This window comes from Macaca fascicularis, chromosome 1 (genome assembly GCF_037993035.2).
Source record: "Macaca fascicularis isolate 582-1 chromosome 1, T2T-MFA8v1.1".
NCBI lineage: Eukaryota > Metazoa > Chordata > Mammalia > Primates > Cercopithecidae > Macaca > Macaca fascicularis.
Window position 1 is genome coordinate 39,850,888 of NC_088375.1, and position 11,839 is coordinate 39,862,726.

The window sequence follows — 11,839 nt, forward strand, 5'->3', positions numbered from 1 at the left end:
ATTACAGGAGTGAGCCACGACATCCGGCCCAGTCTCAGGTATTTCTTTATAGCATTCGAGAACTGACTAATACAATTATTATTCTAATAACGAAACTCAGCAACTCATTTAGTAAATTCAACAGTTACTTGAGATAAAATTCCTCATTAGCAGAAATCTTCCTTTGCTTAAGCCCCTACTTATATTAACAGATTTTTGCAGGTGGTGCCCAGGATTAAGAACATAGTTCAAGCCAGGTACAGTGGCTCACGCCTGTAATACCAGCACTTTTGCAGGCTTGAGCACCTGAGGCCAGGAGCTCAAGACCAGCCTGGTCAACATGGTGAAACTCCATCTCTGCTAAAAATACAAAAATTAGCCAGGTGTGGTGGTGTATGCCTGTAATCCTAGCTACTCGGAAGGCTGAGGCACGAGAATCACTTGAACCTGGGAGGCAGACGTTTCAGTGAGCCAAGATTACACCACTGCACTCCAGCCTGGGTGACAGAACAAGATTCCATCTCAAAAAAAAAAAAAAAAAAAACACAGTTCAACAATTATTTAGCCCACTCTCAGAGACAAATCCTATACGCTAGACTCTAGTAATATAGAGATAAAAGTAGCTCATTGTCCAGCAGTGGGAACAGTCACAGAAATACTAAAATTGTTGATTAGCACTCACTTTGGCAGCACATATACTAAAATAGGAACTATACAGAGAAGATCAGCATGGCCCCTTTACCAGGATGGCACACCAATTCATTAAGAGATCTTTCTTTTTCTTTTTTTTTTTTTAAAGAGACGGTCTCGCTCTGTTGTTCAGGCTGGAGTGCAGTGTCACAATCATAGTTCACTGTAAAATCAGCATTCCATATTTTTTTAAAGATTTTTTTTTTTTAATTGTTGATCATCAAAGAAAGATGGATCACTCATAACTAGTGCTGCGACAATGGAGGACCCAACAACATACTGCACACAAGCAGAAATACTGGCAGATTAGACCTAAATATGGCCAGGCACAGTGGCTCACCCCTGTAATTCCAGCACTTTGGGTGGCCGAGGTGGTGGATCACCTGAGGTCAGGAATTTGAAACCAGCCTGGCCAACATGGTGAAACCCCACCTTCACTAAAAATACAAAAAAATTAGCTGAGTGTGGTGGTGGGTGCCTGTAATCCCAGCTACCCAGGAGGGAATCACTTTAACCTGGGAGGCAGAGGTTGCAATGAGCCAAGACCATGCCACTGCACTCCAGCCTGGGCGACAGAGTAAGACTCTGTCTCAAAAAAAAAAAAAAAAAAAGACAAATACAAAAAGTAAAACAAAACAAAACAAAAATCATAATGAAATAAGAGAACACGTCTATATTCACAGAGCAGGGAAGAATTTTTTTGTTTTTTTGTTTTTTTTTTTTGAGATAGAGTCTCACTCTGTCACCCAGGCTGCAGTGCAGTGGCGTGATCTTGGCTCACTATCGCTTCTGCCTCCCAGATGCAATCGATTCTCATGCCTCAGCCTCCCGAGTAGCTGGGATTACAGGCGTGTGCCACCAGGCCCAGCTAATTTTTTTGTGTTTTTAGTAGAGACAGGGTTTCACTATGTTGGCCAGGCTGGTCTTTAACTCTTGGCCTCAAGTGATCTGCCTACCTCAGCCTCCCAAAGTGCTGGGATTACAGGGCATGAGCCACCATGCCCAGCCAAATTTCTTAAATAAGACACAAAAGTACTAACTATGAAGGAAAACATTTGCTTGAGGCCACGAGTTCAAGACCAACCTGGGCAATGTAGGAAGACCCCGTATCTACAAAACACACAAAAATCAGCTGGGTGTGGTGATGCATACCTATGGTCCCAGATACTCAGGAGGCTGAGGTGGAAGGATTGTTTGAACCCGGGAGGTGGAGGCTGGAGTGAGCTGACATCGTGCCCCTGGATTCCAGGCTGGGCAACAGAGCCAGAGCCTGTCTCAAAACAAATCAACAGATAATAAAGGAGAACACTGATAAAATGTGTTTATCAAAGATCCCGTAAAGAAAGTGAAATGGCTCCTTCCCGGCCTCGTGGAGCCGGAGGCGCCATCGTGGGAGTCGACATCCACCACAGCAAGGACAGAAAGGCTGGGCGCAGGGAGCCCAAGCGCTTGACATCTACCTAGGGCTGTTGGTCAAGCTGTCCACCTTCAGCCAGGTTATACTGAAGATGCTTTTTGTGAATCGCACCAACCGGCCACCTCTAATCCTGATCGGAAGATGAAGCTTCCAGGCCCGGAAAACAAAACGGCTATGGTTTCAGGCCCACAGCTGCGGTTGTGCGGGTTCAGGAGGTACCCAGAGTAAAGGTTCGCACTGCGTGTGAGCGGCCAGGGCCCAGCTGCATCCCCAAGGCTGGGGCAAGATCCGCACCTTTGAGTAGCTGGCCTGAATTCCCCCAAGGGCTGTGGCACCATCCTGCTTTCTGGTCCTCGAAAGGGCCCATAGCGACACTGGCATTTACCCTGGCAACCCCGCACAGCCACACCAAACCCTGTGTGTTCCAAGGGCCGAAATTTTCAGTGTGCCAGGGCCCCATGGGCCAGCCGAGCTAGAAAAACGAACCCTGATCCTACTCTCTTATTAAAAACATTTTGGGTGCTGTATTAGTCCGTTTTCACCCTGCTAATAAAGACATACCCAGGACTGGGCAATTTACTAAAGAAAGAGGCTTATTGGACTTACAGTTCCACATGGCTGGGGAAGCCTCACAATCATGATGGAAGGTGGAAGGCATATCTCACACGGCGGTAGACAAGAGAAAAACTCTTCTGCACCGAAACTCCCCATCTTAAAACCATCAGATCTCGTGAAATTTATTCACTATCACGAGAACAGCACGGGAAAGACCCGCCCCCATGATTCAATTATCTCCCACCTGGTCGCTCCCTCAACACGTGGGAATTCAAGATGAGAGTTGGGTGAGGACACAGTCAAACCATATCAGACGCTGAATGAAACGAAACGAAACGAAATGAAACGAAACGAAACGAAACGGGAGGGGGGGAGGGGAGAGGAGGGGAGGGGAGGGGAGAAGGCTAGACACACACTGGGAGAAGATGCTTGCCACACACATAACCAGTGAAGCAGTAGAATCTAGAATACACAAAGGACTCAGAACAAAAAAAAAAGGAAAAAAAAAAAAGACACAAGGGATGGGACTGAAGGGTTTACAGAAGGCCCTAGATGAAGAAGTTCCCACTAGAGAGTCCTCAGCCATGGAACAGAGCAACACTGTGGCCTACAAAGGGACTAAATTTAGCAACTTGGTCTCATTCATTGTGAATACAGATAAGATACAGGATGACCAGGAAATTTGAATACCAAACAAATAATTTTTTTTTTTTAGTTTTAAGTATGTCCCATGTAATATTTTGGACATAGGCTAAAAATATTTAAAACACACAAACTAAAAAATTATTTGTTGTCTGTCTGAAATTTGACTGTACTGGGCACCCTGTATTTTTATTTGCTAAGCCCAGCAACCCTAATTATGAACTTCTTGTTATTTTCAAAGAAAATGTCTTTTGGCTTGTAAGTCAAAACCAATTATACAGCACATAAAAAGAACCATTTTATAATAGTAAGACTTTCTTGCAAATGGCAGGGCATAAAAATACCAGAAAATTTAGAGATACAGGAGCTTGGAATGGTGGTGTGCACATATAGTTCCAGCTACAGGGGAGGCTGAGACAGGAGGACCACTTGAACCCAGGAGTTCAAGACCAGCCAGGGCAATATAAAGAGACTCCCATCTCAAAAAAAAAGGTTGAGGTGCAAAATCAGTCAAACTTTAGTTTGAACCCCAGCTCTGCCACTTGCTAAGTCCAGAGTAACTTACTCACCTTTTTCTGTGTTGCTCTCTTTATAAATGAAGTGCTTACGTTCATGGAGCTGTTGTAGTAAATGAGGTAAGATGTGTTGTAAGTGCTTGGCATGGTGCCAGCCACAACATGTTGTGCTCCTGATAATATTAATCACTCTTATCCTTACACTGGGGCTTCTTAAAACTAAACACTAGAATAAGATAGATAGCATTTTGGTGACCAAGAATGCATCCTCATTTCTGGAATCTTTGAGACAAAGTCAGAGGCAGAGGCTCCCCGCCTCTGTCCCCTCCCATCCCTCACTGCTCCAGATTCCCTTATTGCTCAAGAGCTAGAAGGCATAAAAGGGACAAGATAACCTCCAAGATCCTCCCAACCCTAGGATTTGATGGTCCTGGTTTTCTGAGTAACATTAGGTTCTCGATGGCGGTTGCTCTTAGTGGCTGTGACTGAGGGAGATGTCAAATTACATTCTACAGTGTGAGTTCAGTTATGGGAATTCACTCTGAGGCTGTAAAACATGTATTTATATTTCTACTCTGGAAAATACAGTGTCCTATTCTTTCTAACTCTTATTCATAGCTCAAATTTTCACTGAGGATCCAGAGAAAACAACACACATAATTCGTTGCAGGCCTTGCCAAGATCTCAGAGACTCCAAGAGCAACACATTCTTTAACGTACAGAACTCTTTCTCTCTATCCTTTTCCTTTTCCTTTTTTTCTTCCTGCCCTATCACTCTAACCCTATATGCTACATGAAAGATTATTTTTGTTAATGTAGTCACAGGTCCAACTAATAGGCAATTACTGTCAACACACATTAATTTGAAGAATGTAAGGCCAGGTGTGGTGGCTCACACCTCTAATCCCAGCACTTTGGGAAGCCAAGGGGTGCAGATCACTTGAGCCCAGGAGTTTAAGACCAGCCTCGGCAGCATGGCTAAACCCCACTCTACAAAAAATTATCTGGGTATGGTGGCACACACCTGTAGTCCCCGCTACTTGGGAGGCTGAGGCACGAGAATCGCTTGAGCCTGGGAGGCAAAGGTTGCAGTGAGCTGAGAACACATCACTGCACTCCAGCCTGGGCAACAGAGTGAGACTCTGTCTCAAAAACAAAAACAAACAAAAAGAATATGATTGACAAATAATGATGATATTGCCAATCGGGGGGGAAAAAAGTTTACATAAAAAATTTTTAAAAAAACCTGTCACCAGAATAAGAAATAAAGTATCCAGAACAGACATTATCATACTCTGCATCAGTGGCTCTATAGCACCAAATGATCTGAAACTCCTTGAAGGAGGAACTAGATGGGTAGGTGTTGGTGCAACCACAGGCCCTGACTTACATGGTGGCCATCCTTTAGAAGACATTTTTTCACAGCATGGCAGAGAGACACAGAATTTAAACTCAGTCGTCACTCAGGAGGAGTAAAGAAGTGACAGAATTGAGAGCTGGAGCTACACAGGGGCTTCCAGTGATGTCAGCATCAGGTGGGTTTTCACCAGGGGGGTTATGGCACTCCTTGCTCAGTTTCACTCTTTCTCCATTATAGAAGCCTCAGACATTTCTAAACTAATTCGGTTGAGTGCTCAGAAAAACATCAAGCCGGCTGGCCACGCACACGCCTGTAATCCCAGCACTTTGGGAGGCCAAGGTGGGTGGATCACCTGAGGTCAGCCTGGCCAACATGGTGAAACCCAATCTCTACTAAAAATACAAAAGAATTAGCCAGGCGTGGTGGCGCGTGCCTGTAATCCCAGCTACTCTGGAGGCAAGGGCAAGAGAATCGCTGGAACCCGGGAGACAGAAGTTACAGTCAGCCGAGATCACGCATTTGCACTCCAGCCTGGGCAATAAGAGCAAAACTCCTTCTCAAAGTAAAAAGAAAAAAGAAAAGCATCAAGCCTGTTTTAGAATAGATAAGCAGCCTTTCTTTGCAGGCTGAAGTCATCTCATTCTTTCTCGGCCAGTCAGCCCACAAATGTAAGCAAGCTGGCCAGATCCTCAGCACACTAGAAGATACCCCAGCTTAACAGCACACCAGAAGATATGCCAGCTTAATGGTTCCAAATAGTGTCGTGTCAAGTCATGCTGAAGAGACCCCGTCAGAGCTCCAGCAGAACTCGTGAAATTATATAACAAATAATGCTCTCCCTTCCAGCCTGGAGTAGCAGAAAGAGGTGGCGCTGCGATTAAGAGTCCTGTGCAAGAGCTTAACTTTGGGCCTCTACCTTCTTATAAGAGGTGGGCAGGATAATCCCTGCGGTCCCTCATTGTTTGGACATTCTATGGCATGCACTGTGTCATGGAAAAGAAAGCCCTCTCTTCACTCCCAGATGCAGATTCTGATGGCTTACTCAAATACGGTAATATTTTGTTATGGTTTCCTTTTTCCTTGGGAGAAAAGAAGAAAGAAAGGAAGGGCAGACAGAGAAAAGCCTTTAGAAATCAACAAAATTAACACCATAAAACACAAAGCCGTGCTTTTTAGAGTTGCTCAGCTGCTGGGACAGGAATAAAGCAGCTCCTCTGCAATGCAAGAGGCTGTATAAAAGGCATTCTAAGGCCAGGCGCGGTGGCTCACACCTGTAATTCCAGCATTTTGGGAGGCTGAGGTGGGCAGGTCACAAGGTCAGGACTTAAAGACCAGCCTGGGTAATATGATGAAACCTTGTGTCTACTAAAAATACAAAAATTAGCCGGGTGTGGTGGCACATGCCTGTAGTTCCAGCTACTCAGGAGACTGAGGCAGAAGAATCACTTGAACCCAGGAGGCGGAGGTTGCAGTGAGCCGAGATTGCACCGCAGCACTCCGGCCTGGGTAACAGAGCAAGACTCCATCTCAAAAAAAAAAAAAGGCATTCTGTCCCGTGGGCATGATTCTGATCTCACCTGGTTGTCAAATCCAACTTGTATATTCAAAGTGAAATGCAGGATGCCACCGACAACATGCCTGGAGGCTCAGAGGTCTCCAGTGAGCTAGAAAACAAGACATCACTTCCCTGCCCCTGCCCCAGAGAGATTTCCTGGCTTCTCAGCCTCTGTTTCCTAATCTAAAACCACCTCTGGAGTGTCACTTGGATGGTTAATGAAAACATCTTCATTTACCCAAAATGAGTGTTTTGCTAAAAGAATATAAGATTCTGAAAACTGTTTAATTTTTTTTTTTTTTTTTTTTTTGAGACGGAGTCTCACTCTATTGCCCAGGCTGGAGTGCAGTGGCAGGATCTCAGCTCACTGCAACCTCCACCTTCCTGGTTCAAGCAATTCTTTTGCCTCCACCTCTTTAGTAGTTGGACTTACAGATGTGCACCACCATGCCCAGCTGATTTTTGTATTTTTAGTAGAGATAGTGTTTCACCATGTTGTTCAGGCTGGTCTTGAACTCTTGACCTCAGGTGATCCACTCGCCTTGGCCTCCCAAAGTGGTGGGATTACCAGCGTGAGCCACTATTCCAGGCTGAAAAGTATTTAATTTAACAAAAGGTGGAACAATCCTTGCCAATGCAGGAATGTTTCAGTGTCCCCCTCTTCCCACCAACTGAGAGAAAAGAAAGTTTCCCTGAGGGTTTAGGGAGGAGTTTCCTTCTTGTTTCCATCACTACAGCCAGACAAACTGTCTCCAAACTGCCTGTGATCACTACAGCAATGTTAATTATTACTGGAAAATGAAGAGAAAAATCATTTAGCCCTGGGATCTAGGTGACCGTGGGTGCAACATTCAAATCCACTTCAGTTCAAAAGGATTTCCAGGGGAAAATTCCACTCTGTGCTCCCCAAGCCATCTCTTTCCTGGCTGTCTATCACTCACCCCCAGAGCTTCCTCCTCCACTCACCCTAACTGCCCAATCAAAGAGCAGCCTCAGGTCCCCACCCAGGTACAGACAACATCCCATGTCACACACCTCAGGGCAGCTTCACATCTGGAAGGGACGAGAACTGGAACGGTCGTTCCGGATATTTTCTTTCCTGCCTACCTGGGGACTAAGGCTGTGTGTGTGTGTGTGTGTGTGTGTGTGTGTGTGTCTATCAGAGTGTTTTTCATGTTTACATGAAGTTTCCATCCAGAACAAAACAAAATTTATCCCATTAAAGAGAAAAGGTCCCCAAAGGCAGTGCTTCTCTAAATATGTGCCTCAGGATATGTTATGAGCAAAAATGCTCTTTGGTTTTATATCAAAAGACAGTTTAGGGCTCACGCCTGTAATCCCAACCCTTTGGGAGGCTAAGGTGGTGGATCACTTGAGTCCAGCAGTTCGAGACCAGCCTGCGCAGCATGGCAAGACCCTGTTTCTACAAAAAATAAAAAAAATCTCAACTACTCAGAGGCTGAGGTGGAAGGATCACCTGAGCCTGGAGAGGCTGAAGCTGCAGTGAGCTGCGATCGTGCCACTGCACTCCAGCCTGGGTGACAGAGTGAGACCTTGTCTCAAAAAAGAAAGAAAAAAGAAAGAGAACGAGAGAGAGAAAGAGACAGGAAGGGAGGGAGGGAGGGAGGGAGGGAGGGAAGGAAGGAAGGAAGGAAGGAAGGAAGGAAGGAAGGAAGGAAGGAAGGAAGGAAGGAAGGAAGGAAGGAAGGAGCTTAACATTTTTCTTTTTGAGGGACTCACTCTGTTGCCCGAGCTGAGTGCTGTGGCACGATCATGGCTCACTGAAGCCTCGACTTCCTGGGCTCAAGCAATCTTCATGCCTCAGCCTCCCAAGTAGCTGGAAGGTGCTCACCATTATATCCAGCTAATTTTTTATTATTTGTAGAGACAGGGTCTCACTATGTTGCCCAGGATGGAACTTAACTATCTTAAACTGATTTCTGGACTGTGAGACTTTGCAGCTATGTACCTCTAAGTAATGGATATGGCTTTCAGTGTCACTGAATTTCATTGGACTGTGGAACGCTTTCATCTTGTTGTTAATTATGGAGCTAATATTCTTCAGAATATACTCTGGGAAAAGCTGTCTTTGGATGAAGATAATTTCTTCTTTTCCCATTTCCTAATCTCTGATTTAGTAATTACTCTTTTGGAATTGTGGAAGCAGGACTTGATTTAGAAACACAGGTCACCACAGCAACTTGAGATCTGTTGGATGTTCAGTTTGGGAGCCTAAGAATCATTTTCTAAGATTTTCTTATTCTGGTAGCTGAAGAAGAATAGACTGATTTGTCCACCACAACTTCCTCATCAGAAAAGTAGTCTTTGGACTGGATGTGGTGGCTCATACCTATAATCTCAACATATTAGGAGGCCCAGGCAGAAGGATTGCTTGAGGCCAGGAGTCCCAGACAAGTCTGGGCAACATAATGAGGTCTCATCTCTACAAAAAAAAAAAAAAAAAAAGCGGAGGGGGGTCCAGTCAGCAGCCTCCCCTTTGAGCCCCCTCACTTCCCGACATTCCATCCCCGCTGCCTGCCTTCTCCCGCCACCTCTGCCTTCCGCAGCCCGTTTCCATCGAGGAAAAGGAATCATATCGTAAGTTCGCTATCCAGGACCTCCACTCTTTCAATTCCTTTGCTGATGCAAGTAAGGGTGATGACCTGCTTCCTGCTGGCACTGAGGATTATATCCATATAGGAATTCAACAGAGAAATGGCAGGAAGACCCTTACTACTGTCCAAGCGATTGCTGATGATTATGATAAAAAGAAACTAGTGAAGGCGTTTAAGAAGCTTGCCTGCAATGGTACTGTAATTGAGCATCCAGAATATGGAGAAGCAATTCAGCTACAGGATGACCAACGCAAGAACATATGCCAGCTCCTTGTAGAGCTTGGACTGGCTAAGGACAATCAGCTGAAGGTTCACGGGTTTTAAGTGCTTGTGGCTCACTGAAGCTTAAGTGAGGATTTCCTTGCACTGAGTAGAATTTCCCTTCTGTCCCTTGTCACAAGTTTAAAAACCTCCACAGCTGGTATAATGTAACCATTTGGGGTCTGCTTTTAACTGGGCCTAGTGTAACTCCTTCATGCAATAAACTGAAAAGAGCCCAAAAAAAAAAAAGAAAAAAAAAGGTGAGGGGGAGCAGTCTTTTATGTCAGAAACCCAAGATCTCCAAGAGGAAAGAGACCTTAGCGTTGTCCTGGAGCCCGTTACTTTTTCCAAGTACCTTTGAGACAACTCATTTGAACTTCCTCCTCTTGGGCTCCTCTCTACAACTTACCAGTGGATATACTTTAATGGGATACAGAGGCGGTTTTAATTTTATGCAGTGGCTCTCAAAGTGCAGTTCCCGGACAAGAAGCATCAGCAGCACCCGGAAACTTCTTAGAACTGCCCCTATTCCCAGATAATAAGAATCTGAAACTCTGGGAGCAAAGATTGAGCAATCTTGTTTTAAAAAGCCTTCCAGGTGATTCTGTTGCATGTTAAAACTTGAGAGCCCCTGACCTTGAGAAATCCTTATTTACATTTTCATTTATTCATTCTGCAAATATTTGCTGAATACTGGGGCTAGAGTAGTGTTCAAGACCAACAAGGTCCTTAACCAAAGGAACTAAATAATAAACAATCAACAAACACCGAAATGAAATTGCTAAAGTTAGGGTGGTAGGCAAAATGAATGAGGGAGGACAATTTAAATAGAGAAGTCCATGAGATCTTCTCAGAGGAGGTGATATCTGAGCTGAGACCTGAAGAAGCAGAATGAGCCGGAGAAAAAGCATTCAGACAGGTAGGACAGCCATGTCAAAGCCTCTGAGATGAGAAAGGGTTGAGGGTATTAGAGGATGAGAGAGAGGCCAGAGAGTAGGAATAAATTAGTCTGGAAGATGCAGATTCCCACACACCCCATCCAATGAGCTGCTTATTCAGCAGGTTCAAGAATCTGCATTTTCACAAGCTCTTAAGAAATTCTGATACCCACTGAAGTTTGAAAGCCACTGTCCTGGCCATGCACAGTGGCTCACGCCTATAATCCCAGCACTTTGGGAGGCCAAGGCGGGCAGATGGTCTGAGGTCAGAAATTCGAGACCAGCCTGGCCAACATGGTGAAAGCCCATCTTTACAGAAATATGAAAATTTTAGCTGGGTGTGGTGGCAGATGTCTGTAATCCCAGCTACTCAGGAGGCTGAGACATGAGAATCGTTTCAACCCAGGAGGCAGAAGTTACAGTGAGCGGAGATAGCTCCACTGCACTCCAGCCTGGGCAATAGAGCAAAACTCAGTCTCAAAAAAAAAAAAAAAAGAAAGAAAAGAAAACCACTGTCCCCCTAAAGTCACACAGCTATAGAATGTCAGAGCCGAAGGGGCAGCACAACTAAGAGATATAAAACTGCAGATCAGGCTCCATGCTTAGCAAGTGGAAACCTGATATTGTGGCCTCTGTCCAGTGCCCTTGTCTCTAAGAAAAGGTGCCCAGATATCAGCACTGGGCCCAACCTTGCTGATTTCCTCAGCTGGTCAGTCAGTGAAGTTTGCTACTAGGATTTCCTGAGGGAGATTCGCTGCGTGCCCACTCCACACACGCCTCTGGACATTTGTCCAGGGAGAAAACAAGCGTGCTAAACATTGTGATCCCTAGATGACCCCTCTGACTCCCCAGAGAGATCTAGCTGTAGAGCAAAACAGCAAGCAAAGTGGACCGACCACAGCCAACATGGACCCAAATTTGAACAAGCTGGTGGAGTGGCCTCTGCCAGGACTGTGACATGGGGAGGAGGGTATCACTTCCTGAGTTCCTGCTCAGAGGAAGGGAGGATCCCTATCTCTTGGCAGGTGCTCCATAAACGGCAGTTGGATGTTGAAAGAAGGATTAACAAAGGACTAAAGCAGTTGGGGATGCAGGACTGTGAGAGGTAAAGGGTTTCTCTGTATAGATTGGATCGTCAGGTCCTCAAAGAGAACAGAACACTTAGTCCACCCACCTTTCCACCACACGTGCCCAGCAAGAACCTTAGCGTTGGCCTTTTGTGTGATTTCATGGTCCCTAACACTGTTATCCAGGTGCTAGGCAGCTGTGCCAATTCCAGGCTCTAATCAAAGAATGAGGCAAAGCTGCAGAG

General features: G+C 45.3%; 1 non-coding gene and 1 pseudogene across 1 annotated transcript; both read left to right on the forward strand.

Moving 5' to 3' along the window:
• The first annotated feature begins 653 nt into the window (after positions 1-653).
• LOC123570896 (U6 spliceosomal RNA) lies at positions 654-760 on the forward strand. Its single transcript, XR_006695111.1, has one exon. It is a non-coding gene; the product is annotated as a U6 spliceosomal RNA (small nuclear RNA).
• Positions 761-2,227: 1,467 nt separating this feature from the next.
• LOC102140168 (eukaryotic translation initiation factor 1 pseudogene) lies at positions 2,228-9,842 on the forward strand (annotated as a pseudogene).
• Positions 9,843-11,839: the final 1,997 nt, after the last annotated feature.